The sequence below is a fragment of the Lampetra fluviatilis genome, chromosome 16 (genome assembly GCF_964198595.1).
Source record: "Lampetra fluviatilis chromosome 16, kcLamFluv1.1, whole genome shotgun sequence".
Classification (NCBI taxonomy): domain Eukaryota; kingdom Metazoa; phylum Chordata; class Hyperoartia; order Petromyzontiformes; family Petromyzontidae; genus Lampetra; species Lampetra fluviatilis.
Window position 1 is genome coordinate 8,476,236 of NC_136290.1, and position 27,151 is coordinate 8,503,386.

Genomic DNA, 27,151 nt, shown 5'->3' on the forward strand with positions numbered 1-27,151 from the left:
TACTATTTAGTAGAGCAAATCTAGGGTGGAGCGGTGGCAGTGGTTGGCACACTGGCCTACAAATTCAGCGATCTGCGTACAATCCCCGACGAACTCTATTGGTGAGCAGCAATTGAATCGGGCCCTGACCCATCCCTTCAACAACCCGCACTGACCAATGTGGGGAAGTATATTCCACACCTCCGATTAGCACGGTTTGCTACGTATGGTGCGAAAGAAGTTTAACATTCATTGAAACAACCCTCACGAGCATCACCGCATGGAGAGGGGCCTTAATTCAGCAGCGAAGCCTAAATGGCTGTAAACATTGAAACGGTACAAATTTACCAAATAGATAAAAAGTCACCGTCACAAGCCTGCTCACACGAACATTTGGGGGGGCGATACCCATCTCAGTTGGTGACCTCAGGCCGAGAAAAAGAAAAACAATCAAGGGCCATTCTCAACAGGACAAACACACTTTTGACTTTACACAAATCGGTTCTTATTTTAAATGTTCTCCAGAGGGATGATCGGTCGAGTCAAGTTTTTTTTAGGAGGGGTGGGTGGGTGGGTGGGTGGTGGGGGTGGTGGAGGTGGAGGGGATGGGGGAAGGAGAAAGTTGGGGTTTGTGAGAGAATCACAGGAAAATTTGGAAGGCCTGGAAGGAAGTAATGCCCCTGCGGTGAATGTCACTTATCCAGGCTGCTGCTGCTGCTGCTGCTCCGTTAGGCACCACCGCCGCTTTGCAGCATGCGGTCCAGCCGTTCGCTCCAAATGGTCTTCATTCCCCTGGACACAAAAACACACACGCACACGTGCAGCCCATTTTCAGGCACCAATTAAGCTGGACACTTGCACTCATTTGTGCGGCAGAAAATTAAGCGTATATCCTGGAAAACACGGGCGCAGGCCATCATTAACCGCTCCTAGACGACCACAGCACAACGGTGCCCGCGCCGCGTCACGGCACCGCGTCGTATTCTTACGCCGCTAAAAACGGAGTTCTGTTTTTTTTTCTAAGCAACTCATTTAAACCAACAACAACAACAACAAAAATGTACTTGTCTTTTTTGCAAGGAGAAACAAAAATTAAAGCATGCCGTCGTAGCACGAAAAAAAAAGACACGGAGAAGTGGATTTGACCTAAAGACTTCCAGCAATTAAGGAGCCTGCGAGCAAAGCAGCATGAAGAATGCAGCGGATAAGGGGCATTGTCAGAGTGGTCCACGCTCTGATTAAGACAAAGCTCAGTACGAGCACAACATGGTATTGCTTTAGTTGCCGTTAATTTTATGGTTTACAATTGTCATTTCGGTTTAATATTGCTTTAATGGAGCTCACATTTTTCCGTTTAATCGTTGTGACCTTCAACATTTGACAATGCAACACAGATGGCCTCCCCGTGGCCGGCATTCACCTTGGCGTGCAGCATGCAAATGGAGCGCTGCGCGTTTGCTTTGTGAACTCGCGTGAGAAAGTTGACCAATTAGCTGCTCCCACTGCAAGCGAAGTCTCGTCGCGCTAAGTACCCCTATCCAATCACACGCGTCCGCAATACTTTGCCGGTGGTGACGCCTCCTCCTCCTCATTCATTTATTGGACTGGGGTGCCGCGGTGGCAAAATGTTAACTCCTTCGCCTTGTATACAGGAGGTCGTGGGTTTGAATGTTTTTCCCCGTGGTCGCATAGATTTGTCTCCGGATCGTCCGGTTTTCCTCTCCACGTTCACAAACATGCTTGCGGAATATTCGGCTGCTATATATTTGCACGTGTCAAAGCCGCTTCGTTGAGCAGTCATTTGTGGCCAGGTCGCTTCTGAATAAGAGCCACATATACTTCAGTGGGCCTTACCTGGTAAAGTAAAAAAAACAACTTTATTTAAGTTTAATGTTTCTCACCTGCTGTGATCCAGCCCATCAGATGCTTCGGGAAACGATAGTTGGTGGTAGATGGCCGTACAGCAAGGAGTCATTGTCAGTTCAACACGTGGGCATTCACGACTAATATCATGCATAATAAAGGGGGTTTTGGGTAAGATCGTGTAAATATAAATGCGGTATGCCCGTCATATGTACAGGTTTTCTCCGGGGAAACTGTTATCCTTTCTACTATTATTTATATTATTTTCATTATTTATTTTTACCTACGTGAGTTTACCGAAAAAACCTAAGAGTATGAATCCTTCCACGGACCAATGAGGGGCTTCTTTGAATGAAAAAAAAGTAAATGCTTGCTCACCCACAGATGTTAATAGTCCACAAAGTAGGGGTTTGTTCAGAGTAGGTGGATAAAGTGAATGCTTGATGAAGGTTTCATGGGTTAGATCATGTAAATGTAAATGTGTCGTTAGCCACCACCACCACCCGAAACAGCCAATTAGTAAGGTTTGTCACGTAGACAAAACGTGCCAATTCGTTACTACTTCAGCACACCGGAGTGTTGGATGGTAGACCCACAACATTTACAATGTGAGTACCGCTTTTCGCTGGTGTTTACAACCAGCTTCATCAGGCGATTTGCCAGAATTGTAAAGAAGTCTTCCCGTTTCGGTCTTTAAATCGAGTAAAGCCACCTGACGACGGACGCTTGTGTTGCGCCCGAAGCGTCGTGATTTTTTTTTCTACCTACGTGACTTTACCGAAAGAACCAAAGAGTCTGGATTCCAGCAGTCACGAAAGCAGCAAGTCAAGATTGAGTGAAAGCGTTGAATTAATTTTCAAGTTCATCTGTAGGAAGGTGGTACAATACAAACGATCACAAGTGGATTGTAAAGTATTTCAACACAGCCAGCATGGGCAATGGACAATACATCTACACGTGGGTTATCAGCTTCTTCTTGGACACCCCTCACATAGTAAACTAATCAAATAAAAAAACACTCAGAGTTATGTTTTTGTTTGCATTATGACTGCAGGTATTGTGGTCTATGCAAACATGTATCCTTGTAAAAAAAAGGTGTCAGTTTTGTTGCCAGATAAAAGGGTAAAAAACCAATTATCATATTTTTACTGGCAAATGAGGTTCCAATGGTGTTAATGCTTACCCCGAGCTCTCATACTCTGATGGTGCATTGTCTTTGAGTTGTGCGCCTTTTGGCGTCATCTGGTCCAACACCATGTGAGACTAGGCTCTAAGGAAAGTTGTCTCGGGTGTGGACCAATCAACTTCAAGGACAGTGCACATTATCAGAGTTATGTTTTTTGTTTGCATTATGTCTGCAGGTATTGTGGTCTATGTAAACATGACTCCTTGTAAAAAAAGGTGTCAGTTTTGTTGCTAGATAGAAGGGTAAAAAAACAATTATCAAAAAAACACTCGTTAATAATGCTGCCTTTAAAACAATACATAATGGGCAACGTCTTGGGGAAATGGTCCTTCTTCATAACACAGGCACCAGAGAAGGTAGAGTCAGCTGTTGAGGTATTTCTTCAAATGCTTTAAAAGAAAACACATGCATTGGCCACACGTTTCAAGCAAGGACCCCTTTCCCTTGAAAACTCACGAGAGCCTTGACAATCACGGATTATCCTCAGTCAATAAAGGAGCGTAACATGAATTATTATGGATGAAGATATAATTTTACAAATATAACATGCTTACCCTGCATTGCGCGTAAACATTCAGGGTAGGATGATTCAAGAAAGCCATTGGAGCCCATGGTGAGAGATTAATTTAGAGGATCTTTAAATGAGTGACTATTCTCCACACAAGACACACTATTTTAACTGTATTTTTAAGCAAAAGTTGTGGTGCTTATAATCAAATGCGTGCTGTGTTTGTGAGTTTGCATGTTTACTGATTTGTGGCGCCACAGAAGATTGATGTTAACTACCTCGTCTGCTATGCAGGAGGTCATGGGTTCGATCCAGACCCTGACGCCTGCTGTATATTTGGAGTTTGCATGTCTCTCTCCCTGTGGTCTCGTGGATTTTGCTCCAGGTCCTCCGGTTCTTTTCAGCCACATTTAGAATCAACATGCGTTGAGTATTTGGCTGCTAAAAAATTCCAGCTATCATTTAGAGGCCAGGTCGCTTCTGAAAAATAACTATATAGATCAGTGGACCTTACCTGGTAAAATAAAAATAGTTTATAGTTTTGTGTAACCTAACTGACACCAGGCAAAGTTTTGGGTGCGTCTTATTTTCTGGGGCCTCTTATAATCTCAAGAATACATAAACAAAAAAGCCAAGAGTTTACAAACAGCAATAAAATAAATCAGTAATGGTATTGTTATTTGCGTGTTGCTACAACAGCGTAGTTCTTAAACTTTAAACTATATCAGTCTGTAAAATGCATCAACAAAAGTACACCCATGATAGTGTCACATTTATTTATTTATTAACTTTAGCTTTTTTGCACTTCTGGTGCAAACTCAGCACAATAATACAATCGCTACCACGTACATAATATAACATAACAAAAAAATTGTCTTATGTTCCAAATGGACCGACGCCTTTAAAATCCCAAACACATTAGCCTCAAGAGAGTCAAACAATACAACATTTATACTTTTTTTTTACAAGAAACGTACATCAAATTGGACAATAATAAACTTCAGCCCTTGGGGATGAACAATTCAACAACTGCTCATTCTCTCCTCCCCACCACCCCTCGCTCCACGTCCTACCCAAAGCAGGCAATTTCTCAATTACTCATCGTTTCTCTACGTCCCAAGTGGCAACGCAGCACTTACATCTGATCACTGCAATGTGCCCTTTGCGTGTGCATTCATGGCTCCCCGCTAATCTGCGCACGACGCGTATTCATCAAAAGTATCACCCCCCCCCCCCTCTGAAACGCGCGCACAAAATGTAAACGCCAAAGTCTCCAGCTCTAAAGAAAATACAGATGCTATATTTGCAGTAAATGCATAACGATGTGGGAGCAAATATAAATAATATTAATTGCAAACACATTCACGAGCATTTGTCGTTGCCCCCCCCCCCCAATTGGATTGCTGGGTTTATTTCGCTCTGATTTTCGACGGGAATATTAGCAGCATCAATAACTTGCCAACATGCTGTGATTACCATCTATGGATCATGTATTGTGTGATAAGGTCATAAGCTCTCGCATTACATATTCATGGCAGTTGTACTTTTCAATAATCACGGGGTATTCACTTGGGTTCAATGAGGCTACGTTGTCATCCATTCAGAGTTCCAAAAGCGGCAGCAAAACAAACATTTAGAAAGCACTTTGCACAGATAAAGCATTTAAGCTCCTATTTCTGGTCAACATTTCCTCATTTTGGGGGTGCAATAGGGACACGGAACTTCATTTGTAAAAACATCGCTGGACAAGTTCTCCGCTTATTTTTCGCGCAAATGTACTGCATTAAAACAAATTGTAGGTCCCTAGCACACGTTGTCATTCTTACACTACAAAAAGAAACGACAAATCTTCAATCGCATTGCGAAACAAAACAAAAACACTTCCTCCCCCCCTCCTCCCCACTCCCATTATACTTTTTTTTGGCACACGGTTCAAATGCAATGCCGCCGATGGTTTATTATTGACAATTGATGCCCGGCTTATTTGGAGGACCTTGGTGGGTGAGAGAACAAGCGATGCGAACTGCCCTATTTGTTTTCTTTTTTCTTGTTACGGCACGCCGCTCGCTCGCGCTCTCTCCGTTGTCGAGGCCCCCTCGCTCCCTTCGGCTTCGTCTCTGCTGCGAGAGCACTCGAACCGCCAACGCCGCTTGCCTGCCGCACTTGGCCAAAGCACGAGGAGGACAAATGGTGCTTAGCTTGCAGGATCGCAGCTGCTGCTGCTGCCGCCACCACCACCGCCGCTACTTGCCATGGTGGTGGTGGTGGGGATGGGCGGTGGGAGGGAGAGGTTGGGTGGCTGTAATCCATAACCGTGGAGCCAGGAGTACCGGGGCGACTGGGGCTGACAGCAGACGTGCAGCCTGCCACACGCCACATTTTTCGCCTCCCCGGACGCAACGCACGCACGCTCGCTCGCTCGGAGTGGGGGGGAAAAAAATATTTTAGAAAAATAAATAAATTAAAATAGCAAAACTTTTTTGTCTTCGGTCCCTTTACGAGCTCGTACTAGATGAAATGTAGAGTTATGGCCTGTCCGCCACTTGCCAAGTCAAATAGCGGTTCGCTAGGACCCGATTGCACATTTCCCAAATCTACTAAGTAAGACCTGGCACGCGCCAGCGACCAATCCCCGCTTGTCGCGCTAATGGGTTGCAGTCCACTTGTTATCAGCGCAACTTAAGGCAGCTGTTCTTGAGACTGGTCCGAATTAATTTTTTGACGCGTGTTCTTTGTCATACACGGCACAATGTTGACACTTCACCAGGGGTTATTGCACATTAGATACATACAGACATTTTCAGGAAGGAGGTGGGGGGGTGTCAAGTTAATAGGTCATAAAGCATAGATTTTTATGCATAGACACGCACGCACACACACAGATTCCCCATTCGAACCTTGTCAAGACAGACGAAGCACAATAGGATATTGGTGAGCGTCTATCGCAACTCACGTGACAACCCCTGGCATCAGGTGCGCCACTATCTTTGGGCCGAGTTGATCTAGAGGAAGCCCAGACTCAGATACACCATTCGCCACTGCGTGCATCACGGGCCATGGATTGAACAAAAGCGTAACGCGCATACGTAAAAAAACAACACGATTGTAGGGGTAAATTGTTGTTAGTGAGCACAAATTGAGGCCAGCATGGTGCAACGTGCTCTTCCCAGCCTGCTTTGCGTCACCAGTGCCGCTGTCTGCACACCATTGCAGGTGCTAATCTCGGGTCTCCGAGTCTATACCTCGGTGATTAGCGTGAGCGTACAAACACATTGAACAAACACGACTAATGTTCAGGAAGACAATCATTCAAACGATGTTGTAAAATGACCACAGAGCTGCAAGAGCATGAACAGCAATAATAATAATAACAATAAACACTGTTATTAGCAATACGTTATTAACCTAGGCCTATATGTGCTGCATCGCATTATAAACAATCGCTTTATTATGCTGTGCTTCAAAGCGGAGACTTAATTTTATCCCCTCCCGACATCAAAGTTCGAGGAGAGCCATTCTACTCTACTGCAATTGGCATGAACATGTTTAGTCACATTTAGCTGTGGGCATTTTTGGAGGAGAGAAAAAAAAATTCTAATTGGGGGTCGCATTTGCCAGTGCTTAATGAAACCCATTCTAGGCCACTGTGCAGAAACTGCAACAAGGAAGGTTGTTCTTCTGTGCTGCCAGAGTGCATCACATTAACTTATTATGCACATAGCCTGCACCATTTCAATGGGGCATGACAACCGCAGGTTTGATGTTATTTGGAAATCTCCAAAATAAATAAACTGTAAATCTAACGCGAATTAAAATGTCATTTTACAGTGAGCGTCGGTTTCTTGCGGCACTTGAGGCGTCCTGGGCCAAAACAAGTTGCGGCCATTTCTCTTAGAGAAAAATACCAACAGCAGTGCGACACGATTAGCTCTGACACATTGCACCGTGAATCCAGAAAGCAGAGTTTGAGTTCTGGCCATGGCTAAAAAAACACTGCTAACGCTGTTTTCTTGTTCATGTTTTTGTTTTTTGCTTGTTGCGGTTGCACCCGATTCAAGAGCCGAATGGCTCACAGGGCTGTACCTAATAAATGAACTTGAACTTCAGCATCAGTGGCAAGGAACAACACCTTCCTTCACCAATCCGCCCCGAGGAGCCGAGTGGACTATGGTCAACATACTCCTGTGACCATCAAGGCATGGGGCAGGCCTTCATCAAGTGGTGGGATTGACAACGGACTGCAAGTAAACACGCAAACTGTTACAGCTCCACGTATCTTCAGGTGTCTTGTTCGGTATGATGTCCGACGTTTTTCGCGCCCCACACTGGGGAGCTTATTCAGAAACGAGACTTTGCCAGCACCTGGAGCAAGAAACGTCAGGCACCGTGTCAAGCCAGGGGCAGGATAACCCCAGAGCGCATCGGAGAGCTGTGCATCACAACACGACCGGGGAAACCCATTGAGCTTACGCGCTGTGTGGTGCCGTGTTCGTAACAGCAAATTCAGCAGAAGTATAAGCTTGGCAGATGAACAAATGCTTAGGCAAATGGGATCTTATCAAGGGTCTTTAAAAACCATTACTCTGCTGCACATCCCGATGGACATCGATTGTGTTGATCAAATTCTCCGGATTACACCATACTTGTGCCCCGGTGTCAATGTATTTTCACAAATCCGGCTCACACACACTTATACACATCTATAACTTTTGCTATCAAATACAGGGGGGGGGAAGTAGGTTGTAATCTCGAGAAAATTGTGAGAAATAGGAATCCCCCATTGAGCCATTAAATATGTTCCTTCTTTCCAGTAAAAAACATTTTAAAAATGAAACGTTGAGGTTTTATTTTTACAGAGAGGGAATGTATGTAATTAATTAATTGGCAACCGTGAACTAATGAGGTTATAGCTGCTGTTGGGGGTTTTATGGTGGGATACTGATAACAGATTGTTAATAGCTAAACATCTAATTAATATTTTGATTTAAAGCTTTCGTGACTGCAGGGATTCATATTCTTGGTTCTTTTGGTAAAGTCACGTAGAAGGGAAATTTTCTTTCTGTGGATTTCACACCTGATGATGATTGCTTGTGTTGCAGTCGAAACGTCGTGAGGATTTTTATTGTTTATATTTTTATTATTTTATTATTTCCCTTCTACGTGACTTTACCGAAAAAACCAAGATTATCTAATTAATAATTAAGTTAACTAAACTTTTAATTTTACCAGGCAAGGCCCACTGAGCTATATAGCTCTTTTTCAAAAGTGACCTGGCCATCAATAATAGCTCAATGAACTGGAGGCTTATTGTGTGGACATTTATAGCAGCCAAATACTATAAACGTATGTTTCAAAATGTGGAGGGAAAAAACCGAAGGACCCAGGAGGAAAATCCACTCAGTCACGGTGAGGACATGCAAACTCCAAATATACAGCAGGCGTCAGGGTCGGGATCGGATCGAACACACGATCTCCTGTATACCAGGCGAGGTTGTTAACATCTCGCCACCGTGGCGCCCACAATTCAGTGCAATCATCACAACAACTCTAATTATCGAAGAATCGTTTGTGGGGTGCGGCAGCTTACACACTACTGCTGCGTTCTTCTGAACTCTTATTGTCGTTTTTGTTTTAAGTTATGTTCATTATTTTCCTTGCATTTCTTTTCACTTTTTTATATACGTGGTTAGGTGTGGATTGTGTGGCTGCTTAATTTGACAGATGCGTTTGGATAAAGTTGCTTTATAGATGTAATGATAATTACAATAAAAAGTTTTACATTCTGGCATTCGTGGCCATTCTTATAGCACTCGACTTTCATATTATCATTTTAGCCATTTGTATTACATAACCAATGTAACATAACCAATGAAATAACTGTCCTTTCATCTAGTTCTCATAACTTTGTATGCTCCTATTTAACATGTGCTTAACAAACGGCTTTTATTTCATATATAAAGACAAAGATTCCCCGTATTGCCTTAACAGACTGTTGGGGCAAGTGCTGTTCGCGAGTAGCATCTATGAAGGCTGCCACGAGGGGATGAGTGGCCAACACCACACCCGGCCGCCTTTGTCTCCCTCGTGCCGATGTTTTACACTCCGCAACAGGTACTCATTTGAGACTGAGTCGACGTAAGGGAGGCCCAGGACCGATTCAGATCATTATCACTGGTGTTGGCTGTAAGTGGGAATTGGACTCGGGTCGCCGGGTTCACAGCTCGGCACGCCAACCACTACATTACCCCCCCCCCCCCCCCCCCCGATATATACCGTATACATATATTGGGGGCGGGGGGGGGCGGTATACACACACGATCATTTCTTCTCGTTTTCGCCACGATCCGCATTCTCTCCTTCTCCGGGGTCTCAATTCTCACTTTGCGTTTATTTCATTTCTTTAAAAAAAAAATCTTCCCGTTAAGCAATTCCTCACGGGAATGCCCATGGCAGTGGCTCTGCTCATGCAGGAGGCTGGCAGCAGCAGCAGCAGGAGGTGCCTGCTGCGTTCACCGCTGCCAAGAGTGGCCACAGAACAACACAAACACTGTCAAGCACTTTGTTAGTGCAGCCAGGGCCCCCGCCCCCTCAGCAGAGCCTCATTCAACTTGAAAAACCGCATTTGGTAGTGAGCAGCCACGAGAAATTGGCCTCGACCGAGCTAGAAATCAATCTTCCTCGCACAATATTCCACATTGATATTGGGGAAATTATGTTTTTTTCTTTAAAATTTGGCGCACACAAACATCACTCTCAGCGCGAATTGCGTGGCGCTCACAAGAGGAGATATTACATTAACAAACTGATTATTTTCTTTTCTGCATAGACAGCCAGCATTAGAATAATAACGAAACCACGAGGGTGGGAAGGAGGGGAGGGGTGGGGATGGGGGGGATGTCTAAGAAAAAAATGCGTACACAAATTAAATATTTAAAGGTTGTTTTACTTGAGCACGAATTACATTACCAGATGGACTCTTCTAAATACACAGGCCGATTATGTTATGCGCACAACCATTATTTCCAATATTGTTTACGAGAGAACTATTAAAGTAATTAAAAAATGTTCCCTTAAGCAGTGATCTCCGTGCCCATTGTATTTAAACCGATCATATGGAGAACGTTAAGCGGGCTCTCAGTTCACAAACCGTTAAAGAGGTGTACTTCTATCGTGCGCTAATGCATTTATCAACTTGTGTAAAATACCAATAACGAGCAATGCTCACAACATTCTAAAACAGCCACAGAGCTTGGCAGATTAATAATACTAATCTGCCTACGACCCTCTGTCAAAGCCACTACCAAATAAAGGCCCCTTCACGTGTGTTTGAATTTCATTCGCACCGTACGTAGCCAAACGTGCTAATCGGAGGTGCCGGGGAAGGGCAACATGAAACACAAAATAAAAAACACAAAGAGGCCCAGGATCGGCAGGACCTGGACCGATTCTTTAAATTAAATCTTGATTTGTCACGCGAGACAGAGTCCGCGTACAGAATTTTAGCTGGTTTCGCTTCTCTTTGGTTCTTTCGGTAAAGTCACGTAGAAAGAAAATAAATCAAATAATAGAACACGACGTTTCGATTGCAACACAAGCAGTCGTCATCAGGTAGAACTACATTCGTAGATGCGGAGATGTTACGCTCTCAAATATTTGAAAATAAACAGAAAACAGGGCAAGTTGAATAAAAGTGTGTAAAAAGCAGTTCTAACGAAAATAGTTTTAAATTTAGATTTTGAAAGTGCATCGCTACGGTGGCTTTCTCAGATCGCTGACCATAGGGCTCGTTTGACCATACTTCACCATTAGGGTGCTCAACGTGGGTTGGTCAAACGTGTGTGGTGGAGCACCAGCACCGGTTTAGATATCACTGGCTACTGATGTCAGCCGCGTGTTAGCCACAGCCAGTAGTGCAACTCAGTTGGCCAGGTTCGTAAGGCAGTGCGCGATGAACCGCTGTACCCACCACTGCACATGGCAACGTTAGATGTTGATGTGATTATCTAAAAAAAAAATACTTTCAGCCTACAAGAACTGAAAAAGCAGTTCGTTATCACAATGTCAATATATATATCAGCTTAAGGAGGCGGTAACACGGCTGAGAGAACGTTCATCGTTGCGATGAAGCAAAACACGAATTCAGCGAGTGTGGCAGAAGCTGGCTGGATTTTTGCACAGCAAGGCCATGCGAGATGACGACAGCATGAGGACGTCTTCGTCCAGCAGTGGATAGACCAGGGTTGATGACATACAGTAACCGCACAAATGCATGTTGCATATATACCGTTGAGTGCATATATTACATCAATCGCTGTAGTGATAAATAATGTCGTTTTACTTTCGTTCCGTGGTGTGCTGCGCAATTCTTTGCTGGGCAAAAAGATAACATCAAACGTTATTTTCCAGATAATTAACCCCATGCAGTGAAATGATTAATACCGGTGATTCATGCTTAAACAACTTAAATTATCCTTGAATATCCAAACCTTGAGTTAATGTTAACATAGCACATTTAATTTAACAAACGATGGGTCGAGTTTATGCTCTGCATTTTTTGTTAAACAATTACGGACAATTCAACTTGGCACATTTTGGCAACGGAGCACGCAACGGACGGGAGAATTTCCTTCGTGTTACTCTCTCCGACAGCCAAGTCAAATGTAACGTCAATAACCCATAAAGCTACATCACAATCACACAGTTATTTTGCACAGCATCTGCCAACGGACCATCTTTTACCACCGCCAGCATCACCACCACACTGCTGTAACATTTTTCTCTGATCTATTATTTTTCTACCTACGTGACTTTACCGAAAGAACCAAAGAGTATGGATTCCTGCAGTCACGAAAGCTTCAAATGAAGATTGAAGTCATTATCTGTGTAAGCATATCATCAGACAGAGGGACACATTTTCTTTTTTATATTTTGTATATCCTGACGCTTGTGGATCAGTCACCGGTGATTCGCATACTGCACTTAGGTACTAGAGAGCCCTTCCTCCATATTATAAGTAATCCCTCACCACTTCGCGGTTCAAGTTTTGCGGCCTCAGTGCATCGCGGATTTTTCGAACTGATTTAAAGGCCTCATTATACCTGTGCAGTAACACCATCATCATTCATCATCACATTCATCGAACTGCACAGGTCTGTCATCGTCGTCATTGTCATCGTCATTGTCATCGTCGTCGTCGTCATTACTGGAGTCAAGTCTCAAGATACTACTGTCATTGGTGAGTGTAGAACACCATACTACGTATCGTATGAGAGAGAGAGAGAGTGAATGTATAATATTAAGGTTTTATAATTAAATAGATTTAAGTAAAATATATATATAAAGTATAAATATACATATTTTAAACATTCTGGTACCCACACACACATATACGGAAATTCCTAGGGGGCCAATCCTACTTCGCGGATTTTCACCTATCGTGAGGGGTTCCGGTCCCATTAACCGCGATAAACGAGGGATCACTGTATATCCTGTTACCAGTGACTATGTAGTGGTTAGCACACTCCACTTGGGTACTGGAGAGCTCCACCTCCAGATGGTAATCTTTGACCTACTCTGCCGCATTGACCAGACCCCCCCCCCTCTTGAAAGAGGTGGAAGTACACACGCTGCCCCCCCACCATACCACACGCCACTCCGCTGACCGGCTTATCTGTGGTGTGCGCACTAATCCCGCAGAGCCGACTGAGACACTTTGGGGGAATCGTGGAACTCTTTGCGCAGTTGTCTCAACGGCAGTGAAGGTCCCATCCGCTAAGCAGTGCTGTAAAGTCATCCATAAATGACGTCACGCACCGTGGGGGGAGGGTCAGACAAGTCAGACATTTGTGACGATGTGTGACGAGGGAGAAATGTGACGTCACATCAAAATGCGCAACTTTAAATAAATATAGACGACACGTTCTACTTAATTAAATAGACTTTTTAATGAATGTTTTCTCCTACAACATCAGAGTTCAGCGTCACATTAAATACGCACTACAATGACAATAGTTTAAAGCGATTTGAAGCTTTTTTTATATATTTTTTTGGGGGGGGGCAGAACTTTGTGACGTCATATTTGAGGGGCGGGGGGTCCTGACTTTTTGTGACGTCGTGTGACGAAGGGGGGGGGGCGAGGGGTCAAAATCGTTCAAAATCGCATGACGTCATTTATGGACGGCCCCATATTATCCACGAGGAGTTTTGTTTGGGTATGAACGCGTAAATATAAATGTGTCCTACAACCCGCCACCACCCGACGCAGCCAATTAGGGTGAAGGTTACAAATTGCTGAACTGGTAACGGATTGGCACGCGTTGTTTACGTGAAAAATCTTACCTATTGGCGGCTGTATCGGGCGGTGGTGAGTTTAACGACACATTTATATTTACGCGATCTAACACACCCCCCCCCCCCCACTGGATTCAAGACCTGCGATGCTCTTGCCCCACTTCACGTTAATCGCGTGTGACTTAAGCGCGATTTGACCGAGACCATCAAACTTGCTAAGCTTGCTTTAATTCCTTGTGGTTGCCTTAGGTATGAACCCAGAGTATGAGTGCTATGACATTAGCGTGTATTATGTGTCGTGAAAAAAAACACACATTTAAACAAGAGGAAATCGTTCCTCTATTTAAGGCAGCTATGCTTGAAAGAGAAGTTGGTTTTTTGTCTGAAAATTAAATATGCATCTTGTGCTTGGATTAAAAAAAAAGCTCAAGAGCCATTTTCTCCCAACAACGAGACATGTTTATTTTTAATTAAAAGTACATGAAATTATATTAAAAACAGATCGAGCGCTCGGAGATTTACTCCAATCGCTTACTCACTGACCGCCACTCATCACTCGACTGTTGCTACCGCTACAGTTATTGCTCTAATTAATTTCTCTCAGTGATTTAAAAGCCCTCTGTACCAGCGTGGACGGCACCCTCGTGTTCACCTTCTGAAGCGCTCGCTCGTCGCCGTGGCGTGCGCGATGACCACCACCACGTGACTTTTCTTTCGTGTTGTGCACGGTGCTTTTAGCGCCACAGCGCGTAGATTTGTAGCGTTTATTTTCATTTGATTGCTGGTGACTTTGTGTATTTCATATCGAAATCGCCTCCAACGCTGTTGCTGCTGGCGGCAATAAAAGTTGTTTAAAAGTCTATTTAAACATTCAACAGGTGATGTTTACCGCCGGCTTCTTTGCATTAGTGAGTCTGTGATCAGCGGCTGCGTTAAAACAACTGAAAAATCAGAACCGCACGTAAGTAGTTGACTGTGGAGGATGCCTCAAATGCAATTTCCTGTGGTCACACAAATACATTGTCACTTGGGAGACAAAATCCAGCCTCATGTGCAAAGCTGGATCATGTAGCAAGATTCCGTTTTTGCTCACTGCAAAACAAACATTGTAACAAGATGCGATTATGATTACAACACGCTACATCCCCCCCCTCCCTACCGCCCCCTCAAAAGAGAAATGAAGGCCTTTTTTCAGAATGTTCGCTTTCTTCATATTTAATTATTATTGTTATTCTAATGGGTAACTCTAACCAAAGCTGTGCATTTTTATTCTCCCCTTTATATTTTTCCTTTTGCCGAGATTAAAAGCAGCGCAGACGTTTCTGCGTCCATTAATAACTCCGTTCTTGTTAATGTCCAAGTTTTTTGGGAATGTCATTGATCAAAGTCTTGCCGTGGAGTTAAAATTCCAAGTGCTGAATGGTAGAGGTATGACTAGGAATGTGCTAACAAACCTTCAGTTTATAGGTCAGTTGAAAAGCAATACCATATGACCAATTGCCTTGGTGCGTGCGGCTTCGGGGACAAGCACAGCATTTGCCTTCTTCGAGAGGAGGGAGTGTATCCGGGACAAGGAGAACAAGAGTGGAAACAGTCGAGCCAAGGCGGGGGAATTTTATTTTGCAACAACGATGCCACGAAGGCTAGCCATCGTGCCAGTCTGGCTGCGACATGTTTAATTAAATTTCGATTTAAAGCTTTCGTGACTGCAGGTGATTCATCTTCTTGGTTCTTTCGGTAAAGTCATCACGTAGAAGGGAAGTAATAAAATAATAAAAATAAAACATAATAAAATAATTCTCACGACGTGGCCGAAACGTCGTGAGAATTATTTTATTATGTTTCATTTTTATTATTTTATTACTTCCCTTCTACGTGACTTTACCGAAATAACCAAGAAGATGTTTCATTAATATGAAAAGAAAAAGAAAAGCTGTCCAGGTGCAAAAAAATCTGGATTTTATCCGGGTTCCTTGCAATTTCTGGGCTTATGGTAGGACTACATGGCGAGGTTGTGCAGTTGAGTTAGCGAGGAGTGTGAATAGTAAGGCAGGGCCAATCACGGGCCCTGCTCACACTCCCTGTGAGCATTGCTAGTAATAGATTGGGCGTGGTTATATCACAGTGGGAGTGGCTATGTCAAAGTAAGCATGGCTGGCAGAATTTGGGGGGTTAAGCTGGTGCGTCTGCCAGTCGTCGTCTCAGTCATTAGTTACCTCACGTGGCCTCAAAGTGCACATGGCCTGGCACAGGCGCCGTAGTGGCGGATGGCGGGTATTGGTATTGGTTGACAAGAGGTAGGGGCCTGCAAGCTCACCATGTGTCCCATTTGAGCCATCCACAAATTCGTCAGCCGTACCATGACACCCACCCACACACACCTGCCTCACTGCAGGTGGCATCTTTCACGGTTTTCTACGAAAGACGGGACTTTACGAACTTGTGTCAAGCATCTGCCACGGGAGGAGGGGGGCGGGGGGAAGCAGTTCCCAGGTGTGTGCGCCAACACCACAAATCAAGGGGAAAGTGAAGTGGTTTTAGCGCTAAAACTGAAAAAGAAAATCGATCATTCAAGGGCCCTTTGCTTTGAATAGAGCGTTGACCATGAACACACAGGCGATGAGGCTTTTTTTTCTGTTAGCGGAGCACATTTACACCGGACTGATAATCCACTCACGGATCACAGCACGCCTATCATTGCTACAGTCAGGACCGAGTTCTCAAATGTCCGGAAGCTTACGTGTCGTGTGCTACGACGATTTCATTAACTAATGCTTGCGCATCTCGATTTAAAGCTTTCGTGACTGCAGGGATTCATCTTCTTGGTTCTTTCGGTAAAGTCACGTAGAAGGCCGAAACGTCGTGAGGATTATTTTATTATGTTTCATTTTTATTTTTATTATTTTATTACTTCCCTTCTACGTGACTTTACCGAAAGAACCAAGAAGATAATGCTTGCGTACTCGTCTTCGTCTCTAGCCATGCACGTGGGTTGGGAGGCCGTGGCGCGGCTGATAGCGCAGTGCGCCGGGAACCACGAGACCTCAATTCGATTCCCGGCCACGGCAAACGTCGCTGGCAAGTGGCGATGTCCGAGCCGGACCTGGCGATTGTCCCCTTCATTCCCCAACCCGCACCGACCAGCGGCATGAAGAAGAATTAAAAACAAGCCCCTCTTTGCTGACCATCCAAGCAGTGGAGTGGCAAAAGGCTGTCATTGTTTAAGTTAATATTCATGACTCCTTGGATCTTTTGGTGAAGTCACGTAGATAGAAAATTCATAGATCACGACAAACACAGCAAGGGAAACTGCGGAGGCAGGAGCCTCAGCAGTTTCTCCTGCTGTGTTTGTCTCACCTGATGACGATTGCTTGTGTTGCAATCGAAACGTCGAAACGTCGTGATCTATTCATTTTCTACCTACGTGACTTTACCGAAAGAACCACGGAGTATGGATTCCTGCAGTCACGAAAGCTTCAAATCACGATTAACATTAATTGTGAATGCATCCACACATAGCACCTTCAGCACCATGCAAGCACTGCACGCGATATGCAAGCGTACCGCATGTAACATTTAACGTGCCGATTAGTGCCATTTCACTGCGCATTCAAATGTAATACTTCCACTGCTATTTTAACTCAACACTGCAATGTACCAAAGTGCCTTGTGCTCCCCCTATGGATCTGTATCGCACAGGCCACACACCACGGCTGCGCGGGGCTGGCCCCACTCAAAGGTGCGTCTGCAACTGCGTCTTGCTGTGCCAGCCCCCTTTACTCTTACACCACGAGGCAAAGGTAAGAACGGGCCAGTAATAGCAGGCGCAGCGCCACTAGTGCATCCTCAACACAAATGGCCACGATTCTCGAGGGCAAAACGTAGCGGGGAAGCGGACGCGTACATTCCAGCGGTTGTGCCGATCAGCTCTTAGATGGGTTTCTTTTTTTCGGATTTGTACCGGGGGAGTGTCCCGTTTTTTCTGGTTTTCCCCCGGCCGGGTTCATCGTCTTTTGGAAAATAGCTCTCCAAAGAAAATCCTGTTTTTTTTTATTTGCATAACAATTCACCAACTCGAGGCGACGCGATCGCAATGGTGTAGTGCTCTCCCCACGTTCGGTGTTGTGAGATATTTCTTCTTCCACCGTGAAATGTCACGAATATTTCTCACCCGAGTTGGCAGCCGCTTGTAGCTGTATGCCGTTGCAGCAAGGTTAGGATGTGGTCACTGTGGTTTATTTTATTGTTGTCCTGTTAAAGGCACCGTTGGTTTGACCAAAAGACACCTTTCACATGAGCGCGAACACATTTTAGTTCGGCCGAGGTTGAACGCAACCGTGTGAAGAACATTCGTATAACGATTTCAGCTGCCTTGGCACCGTTTTGCAGAGGAGGGCATTATAAAAGCACATTAACAACAAAAACAAAACCTGCCATGTGATTTATGCCAAGTCACTTGCGATTAGCAGCTCCCTGTTCGATTCAAGCAGCTGGTTTGCCTGCATTACCGTTCTGGCAAAAAAAAACTATGTTAAAACAAATACCGCGAGTAATGGTAACCTTGTATTTCTTGGCATTGTTCGTGCTCTTTGTTTTTTTTATTTTACGATTGAAGTTCGCCCCTGCATTGGTGGAGTAACACACAGCTGCCCTGACCACCCCCCCCACCCCCCAACTGCTGATCACATTCACAACTTTCGCCTTGGCGATCGGCGGTTCACAAAACAAGAGGCAGCATGTCCGTGACGTAGACGCGAGGGTGGATCGCCGTCGAGTGAGAGAACTTGCACGTGCGACTCCGGGTCGGGAAAAAAAAACTTTTAAAACTTGGTAAAAGTTTATTTCCCAAAAGTTCTTCCCCACATACTCTTAGGTTTTTTTCGGTAAAATCACGTAGGTAAAAAAAATTAAAATAATTTTTTGTATTTTATTTCTATTATTTATATTATTATTAGTTTTAATAAATAATTTAAAAAATGTATACTACTTTTCATTTTATTTCTATTCAAATTTTTATTATTTATTATTTATTTTTACCTACGAAAAACCCTAAGAGTATGAATCCTTGCAGTCACGAAAGCTTCAAATCTAGAATTCTTCCCCGCACCTCCGAGTATAGCACGGTTGGCTGTGTACGGTACGAAACAGGTTCAACATGCATTCATACAAAGGTGTAGCTCTGCTCACCCCCCCACCCCACCGCTCACTCGAGGGTATTTTGGCCTAATCTTCCACGCTGGGCAGATGTGTTGGAAGAGGTGGGAGTAGCCATACTATCCCACCACATCATGCAGCCAACCTCACGATGGACGACTGTTTAATCATAGTCATTTACCGCCCTTTATACACTCACTGCTGGATCAAAAGCCTTCCTATTCAGTTTGAGGGTTGATTGATCACACTGCACTATGCCGGTCAGTGCAGGTTGGTCGGTGGGTAGGGAGCAGTGGTGGCCTGGACAGTTACATACGATAATACATCACGCGCCTTGTTCGGGAATTGAACTTAGTTAATCAGATTTCTTTCGGTAAAGTCACGTAAAATGGAAATAATAAAATAAACAAAAAATAAACGTAATAAAATAATTCTCACGACGTTTCGGCCATAACGCAAGCAGCCGTCCTCAGGTGGAGAACAGGTCTGTCGAGAAGACAGAGTCTGAATGGCACGCCCCAGGCTTGGAGCGACTATTTAAGCTGGGATGGAGGGGCGAAGAGCGTCTTGACAAAATGGTTAGTTCATCAGGTTCGTAGGGCCAATGTTTGGCCCTTTACCCATATGCATCGGCCGAATGCCATCTTCCTTTATTCCCTATTGAACCAGGTAGAGCTTCGCTTGTATAGCAACCGGAAACTTCTTCAGAATACGAAGCGAAACGTCGGACCATCTCGCCCGAGCAACAAGCGGGCTGTACGGCTCGAAATGCAGCATCTGAGAACTGCCCAGCGGAGCAACGTTGTTAAAACCTCCGCAGTGGTCACCATGCATTGCGTAACACGGCTGCTGTGTGTGTTTTTTTTTTAAAGCATCCAGATTATAGACAGATGTCACTACGCCAAGTTATTTCAAAGCAGCAAAAAAAATCCCACAATTTCATGAAAACCAGTATCCTGCAGTGTGTCATCAATTAGCAGTAATGTTTAAATGCGTCTGCAGTCTGTTCACTCACATGAAAGCGGTTTAGATCAGTCGGAGATTCAGACACTCTTAAGCACACTGATAAATGGAACATATCCAAACAATTTGTTCCTTGCTGCAGCTTCAGCCTTTTCAAATCAGTTTTTACAATTCAATTACAGTTGATAGGAAACACGTATCACAAAAAAAAACACAGATACAGTGTCGTTCCCATGCTATGCAACACGTAAGTCGCATGTAGTTACATTGAAAGACCATTGTTGTTATTGTTGTTGTTTTCATTTTCCCCATATTGCACAACAGAGTTTAAGACATATTAACATTTTGGATATACTTGAAATAAAATGATAACTACCAATATCATAACTCGACGTGCCAAGTACGCCTGGGATATGTTTTTACATCGCAACAGTTCATATCAAGCAGAGTTCAGTTTTTTACGCAGTCATTAACATCACCTCCCCCCCCCCCCCTAAAAATAACATTGTGCAATTATCTTTTCCACAATTATCTTTATTTTTTAAAGTTCCATTGAAATGCTGATCATTGCATTTGTTTGAGGCAACCCATTAGTCGCACGATCTTTCATGCAAATCCATTTTCTCGGAAGATATTAAGTTACACACACACACGCAGGCTGTACACAACAAAAAAGAGAATATTTGGCTGAAATTGACCATATTTGCGATGCACTTGGGAGGTAAAGATGAAGATGGAACCAAAGATAACTTGTGTCTTCATCAAGCATTTGTTAACAAAACATGACATTGTATTTCGTTTAATTCCCCTGCCAAAGTACATTTTAAGTGTAATTTTCTATCCGTCCGTTAAAAATGTATCACGTGATCATTTGGAGATTTTACATTAGAAACCGTAATTTATATAGTTTCTATTCAGAACGTCTGACAACAAAAAAAGGGGGGGGGGAGTAGTGGTGCAGTGGTTTTAGCTGCACTCAACTTTGAACCCAGCGACCCAAGTTCAATTCCTGCCCACGGCTAATGGCAAGTCGCGAGTGACACCTGAACCAGTCATAGGTCCCCCCCCCACCCCTTCACCAACCGGCACTCCCCAAAAGGTGAAGTATGGTCACACGCCTCCATTGATGCACACGGCATGAACATGTCTTCATTCGGCAGTGGATTCACAGAGGGCTTTGAAAGACAGACAATAACCCAAATGGTGTTTATAATAGCCAGTGCACGGTGTGTAGTTTCAATTAATATAAATTACTAACATCTACTCCCGTCTCCGTATCGTTTTTTCGCTGCAGTATTTGTCTGTAAAACGGAGGGATTTGACTTGGTGATATTGCAACAGAATGGTTAAAATATTACAACACTATCTAAACATTCGTACCGATGTCCCTGACCTCGCAAATTAAAATCAAAACAAGTATATCTCTGAATGAAATAATTCACGAGGTTTGAAACACTACCCACGTTATGAGGGGGTTGAGTAGTATCTTAATTATAAATTTCGCACTGCCGTTTCAACGATATGTTTTGGCTGCCCCTTCTGTTCTGTATTAGAAGCAATTCGGGCTAATTTCTTCCCACATTTAATCTCTGCCCACAATTATCCGATAATTCAAATGGGCTGCTTTTAGCCCTTCCCCTAATCTGACTTCCTTCCCTACTCGCTCCCTCCCCCTTGTCCCCCAGCCTCCCCCTCCCACCACTGCTGAGACGCTAGACGGGTTGTCTGACTTTTCCAAACTATCAACCAGCGGAGGACAGACCCCAATATGTAATACGCCCCCCCCACACGCATTACACTCGAGCAGAGAGCAACAACGCTGCGTTTAAATTGACACGCGTCCCGTCATTGAAAACGATTTGCGACCTTGCAGACAGACAGACAGACGCCATCTCCGGGATAAATCAAACGGACCTTTGCAGACTGTTGTTGTCTCGTCCCCTGCTGTGTTCAACTACCCGTCTGCAGGTCACACAACCACTTCTCCCCGTCTGCTTCCATCCTCGGAATTCCCTCCCTCCCGTCTCTTGCCCCACACACCCCGCTCCAAGTTCTTAGAACCTTGCTCAATTCATCAAGAAAATGCATTCTTATCCCCGGCACGTTCAATAGTGCTGTTATAATCACAATAATGTACGAAGGATCAGCAGTAGTGCCGATGTGTGCTGTCCAGTTTCGCTGGTAATTACATCCAGCATCATCGGGCTATTCGCCAGCGAAACGTCGTACTCAAAAATTGTAAATGTTGTGGATTCACTCTTCAACACACCGGTGGGCTAAAGTAGTGAACTATTTTGTATTTTGTCAACGTGACACTTTTTTGATGACTGGCCGTGTCGGGTGGTGGAGGGTTACGACACATTTATAAATAACGCGATCTAACCCAAAAACATTTATTATGAATCCCAACGACAGATTGATTGAGCGACTATGACCCAATTGACAGACACCTATGAGACACTCAACTGTAGACTGAGTTTGGCCTCAGCAGTCACGGTACAATTGCCAATGCTCACTGCTACCACCTTTGCCTTTGGGAAGCTCATATGTAGAGACCTCGCTTCTACACAATGTGGACCCAGAAGCTTCACAAATGCAACGATTCAAATGTGCATCTGGGAACAAATGAGCATTGGCAGTAGCGAGCATTGGCGACTGCTGTACTGATGAGTCAGACTGGGTTCACAGTTGTCCATCTCAATGCTGCCTTATCGATTGGTCGCGTTTGCTCAATTTTATTCATGGCGACTTAGGGCAAGGTGACCACAATGCAGTTCTTCAGAAACTAATGGTTTTGCATAATTCACATGGAACTTTTATTATGCGCATTTGTGCATTGTTTAAACTATTCATTTTCTGGCCTACGCTATTTCTTTTCGTCCAAGGATGGATTTTCTCGCCGTTTGTAGATTTTACTTTAGAGCATCAAAACCTCTCCCCCCGTTTCTGTGCTCACCTTGAAATGTCCTATCTAGAATCAGGACTTTCCATTAGGTGCCCCTGACAACAGGCGTAACTTACACTTGTATTACACCTTCACGATGCGGTGTTAAAATAAATACCAAACAGAACCATGGGGACGGCGGAAAAATCTGATTTCTTATTTTTTACGGCACGATATCAACAGCAGACAAAAACAACAACATTGCTTAACGGAGGAACATGGAAAACGAATATACTATAGCTTTAATACAAATATGGAATTGTGCCGTGGTGCAATGCATAGCACACTGGAATTTCAATCCAGATGTTGCCAGTTCGATTTGATCTCCTGGCACAGCTGTGGAAATAATGGGGCAAGTTTCTTAAAGACCCCACGCCACCACTGTCCACAGACAGTCAGTCACCATCTAATTACGTCACGGCAGAATCCCTGAATATATTGCGCTACACATGAGACACGTGCGCATGCTTGCGAAGAGTTTTGGATTTAAGTTTAGCCAGGATTTTAGATTTCCAAAAGTATTCCCGCGAATAATAGTGATGTCACCGGTTGCCACGTGGCATCACCTTCGATGGGTCAAAATTACACCACCGTCGTGCTTTCGTATTGATCAGAAAATCGAGAACGCACCCCCAAAATGCACGTGCATAGTGTCGTACGTGAAACCCAAACAGAGGGGAGGTTCACATCCATACCCCACCTCTTCGAAAGGGCAGAGTGTTTCATTGCTAAATTTCCCACGATAAAAACACAAAGACAGATATTCACCCCCCCACCCCACCCCATATAACCTTAACAGACTTTTGGGGCAAGAGTTGTTCGCGAGCACCTCTATTGAAGGCCGGCACGGCACACGAGGGAGTGGGGAGGAGGTGGCCAGAATCACGCCCGGCCACCTTTGCATCCCTCGTGGCGATGTTTACTACACACTGTACCGGGTACTCGTGAGGCCTAGTCGACCTAGGAGAGGCCCATGTAAATAATAGTCACCGATGTTGCCCACGAGTGGGAATCGAACTCGGGTCGCCGGGTTCGCAGTGCGATGTGTGGTAACCGCTGCACTACCGCTCCCCACGCACACACGTTGCTCACACACACACGTTGCTCACACACACACGTTGCTCACACACACACGTTGCTCACACACACACGTTGCTCACACACACACGTTGCTCACACACACACGTTGCTCACACACACACGTTGCCCACACACACACGTTGCTCACACACACACGTTGCTCACACACACACGTTGCCCACACACACACGTTGCTCACACACACACGTTGCTCACACACACACGTTGCTCACACACACACGTTGCTCACACACACACGTTGCCCACAGATTCACGTTGCAACCACTATTGCGCTATTGCAACAGCACAGGTAAGAGGCGTTTAGCACTGGAACCTGCCCCCCCCCCCTGCCCCCCGACACACACTTTTAAGAGGTAATGCATGGAAGAGAGCTGCCCTCCGTTTGGGTTTTAGACGGGGATTGTTTTGATGTCTATTGTTTCACGTGGGTGTAATTAATAGAGCGCATGTTATGATGCCATCTCTACCGGAAAATAGCATGATCGGCCCATGATCGCTACCACCTGGGTTTACAGAGCCAACAACGTACGGCATCTATTTATTGACGGCCCACTCTTTGCCATCGATTCGTAGGGAATAGTTGGGGCATGGGGGGGGGGGGTGTTAGCAATTGTCTAGAATAAGCGCGGAACGTCGAGCAATATCCACAAGTGGCATGAGCCGAGCCGAGCACTGCACAGTCAAACAACAACAAGAATCGAGTTTGCAGAAGTGTTAAAATTATCATAGGAAAGTCCTCCACTGACCTTTTGTCATAAAACTGTATAATTTACTTGTTGTCTATGTATACATGAGGCATATCTGTTTCATACCTGTCAACCCCTTATCAGTGCCCTACCTTATTGCAGATAAATTCAGCAGAGGTGGGACAAAGTCATTGTTATGCAAGTCCAAGTCGAGTCGCAAGTCATCAAATTCATGACTCGAGTCTGACTCGAGTCCAAGTCACATGACTCGAGTCCACACCTCTGAAATTCAGACCTTATTGGTCACCCCGTAAACTTATAAATCTCAACGTTCATCCTACAAAAAGTCCGATCACAATGGAGAAACACAAACAAATAAAAAAAAATGTTACGCGCATATTTAAACGTCTGTACGCAGTATGGACCTGAAAACTCCATTTGTATGTACAAGAATACGGGTTAACCGTATGGGTTGACAGGTATGCTGTATTTGGAACATTGATTATACCACACAAGATAGTTTAAAATAACAGTCGGGGTATAACAACGTCTAACCCTGTCCAGACTAGATTGGCTACGTACGGTGCGAAATAAGTTCAACATACATACATACATAGAGTGTGCGCTTGCTTGAACAAATACTGCAGGTTTGACATTGGTCTGGAAGGCAAATAGGCCGATTGCATAACCAATACTGTTTTGTGTGTAGACACTGACCGGCCTTCTACTGCACAACGCCAAGACGCAAATACATGTACCAGCTGTTAAGAGTCGTATCTTTTTTTGGTATTGGCTCTGCCGAAACAGTATATGCATAGGCTCTTTCTTCCGATATTAGAAAGTCACTGGAGCTATGCACTTTTAAACCCAGAGTGAAAACTTATGTCTGCGAGAACTGCTTTGGGATTAGGTTGTTGTTTTCCCCCCGAACCACTGATTAGCACGGTTGACTACGTACGGTGCGAAAGAAGGTCAACCCTTGGGTTACACCCGGGACCCGTGGGCTACACCCGTGACCCTTGAACTACACCCGTGACCCTTGGACTACACCGTGACCCTTGGACTACACCCGTGACCCTTGGACTACACCCGTGACCCTTGGGCTACACGCGTAACCCTTGAACTATACCCGTGACCCTTGGGCTACACGCGTGACCCTTGAACTACACCCGTGACCCTTGGGCTACACCCGTGACCCTTGAACTACACCCGTGACCCTTGAACTACACCCGTGACCCTTGGACTACACCCGTGACCCTTGGACTACACCCGTGACCCTTGGACTACACCCGTGACCCTTGGGCTACACGCGTAACCCTTGAACTATACCCGTGACCCTTGGGCTACACGCGTGACCCTTGAACTACACCCGTGACCCTTGGGCTACACCCGTGACCCTTGAACTACACCCGTGACCCTTGGGCTACACGCGTGGCCCTTGAACTACACCCGTGACCCTTGGGCTACACCTGTGACCCTTGAACTACATCCGTGACCCTTGAACTACATCTGTGACCCTTAGGCTACACCCGTGACCCTTGGGCTACACCCGTGACCCTTGGATTACACCCGTGGCCCTTGGGCTACACGCATAACCCTTGAACTATACCCGTGACCCTTGGGCTACATGTGTGACCCTTGAACTACACCCGTGACCCTTGGGCTACACCCGTGACCCTTGAACTACACCCGTGACCCTTGGGCTACACGCGTAACCCTTGAACTATACCCGTGACCCTTGGGCTACACGCGTGACCCTTGAACTACACCCGTGACCCTTGGGCTACACCCGTGACCCTTGAACTACACCCGTGACCCTTGGGCTACACGCGTGGCCCTTGAACTACACCCGTGACCCTTGGGCTACACCTGTGACCCTTGAACTACATCCGTGACCCTTGAACTACATCCGTGACCCTTGGGCTACACCCGTGACCCTTGGGCTACACCCGTGACCCTTGCGCTACACATTCTGCCTCAGCAGCTGTCCGCCTCTTTTTTCTTCCTGATGACGAACGCTTGCGTTGCGATCAAAACGTCGTCGTTTTTTTGTTATTTTTTGTTATTTTCTTTGAACCTGTCTACGCCAATCTCTCCCTTTAACGCAGCTGCTGAGCGTGCGTGCAGCGACGGGACTCCTTTCCATCTCTGGCCCCGCCTACTTACCATTGGGTGACACCCACCTCACACCTGTATAAACCTCTTGTTGCAGCAGCCCTTTCTTGTTCAGCAGTTCTACTGCTCAGTTTAACACGTAGGCTTTCGCGACACTTTTTTGCTGATTGGCCGTGTCGGGTGGTGGAGGGTTACGACACATTTATAAATAACGCGATCTAACCCGAGAACGTTGATTATGAGTTCGACTGCTGTATATTTATACCTGATGACCATTGCCTGTGCTGTAATCGAAACGTCGTGATTTATTATTTATTTTTCCTACCTACCTGACTTTACCGAAAGAACCAAAGAAAATGAAT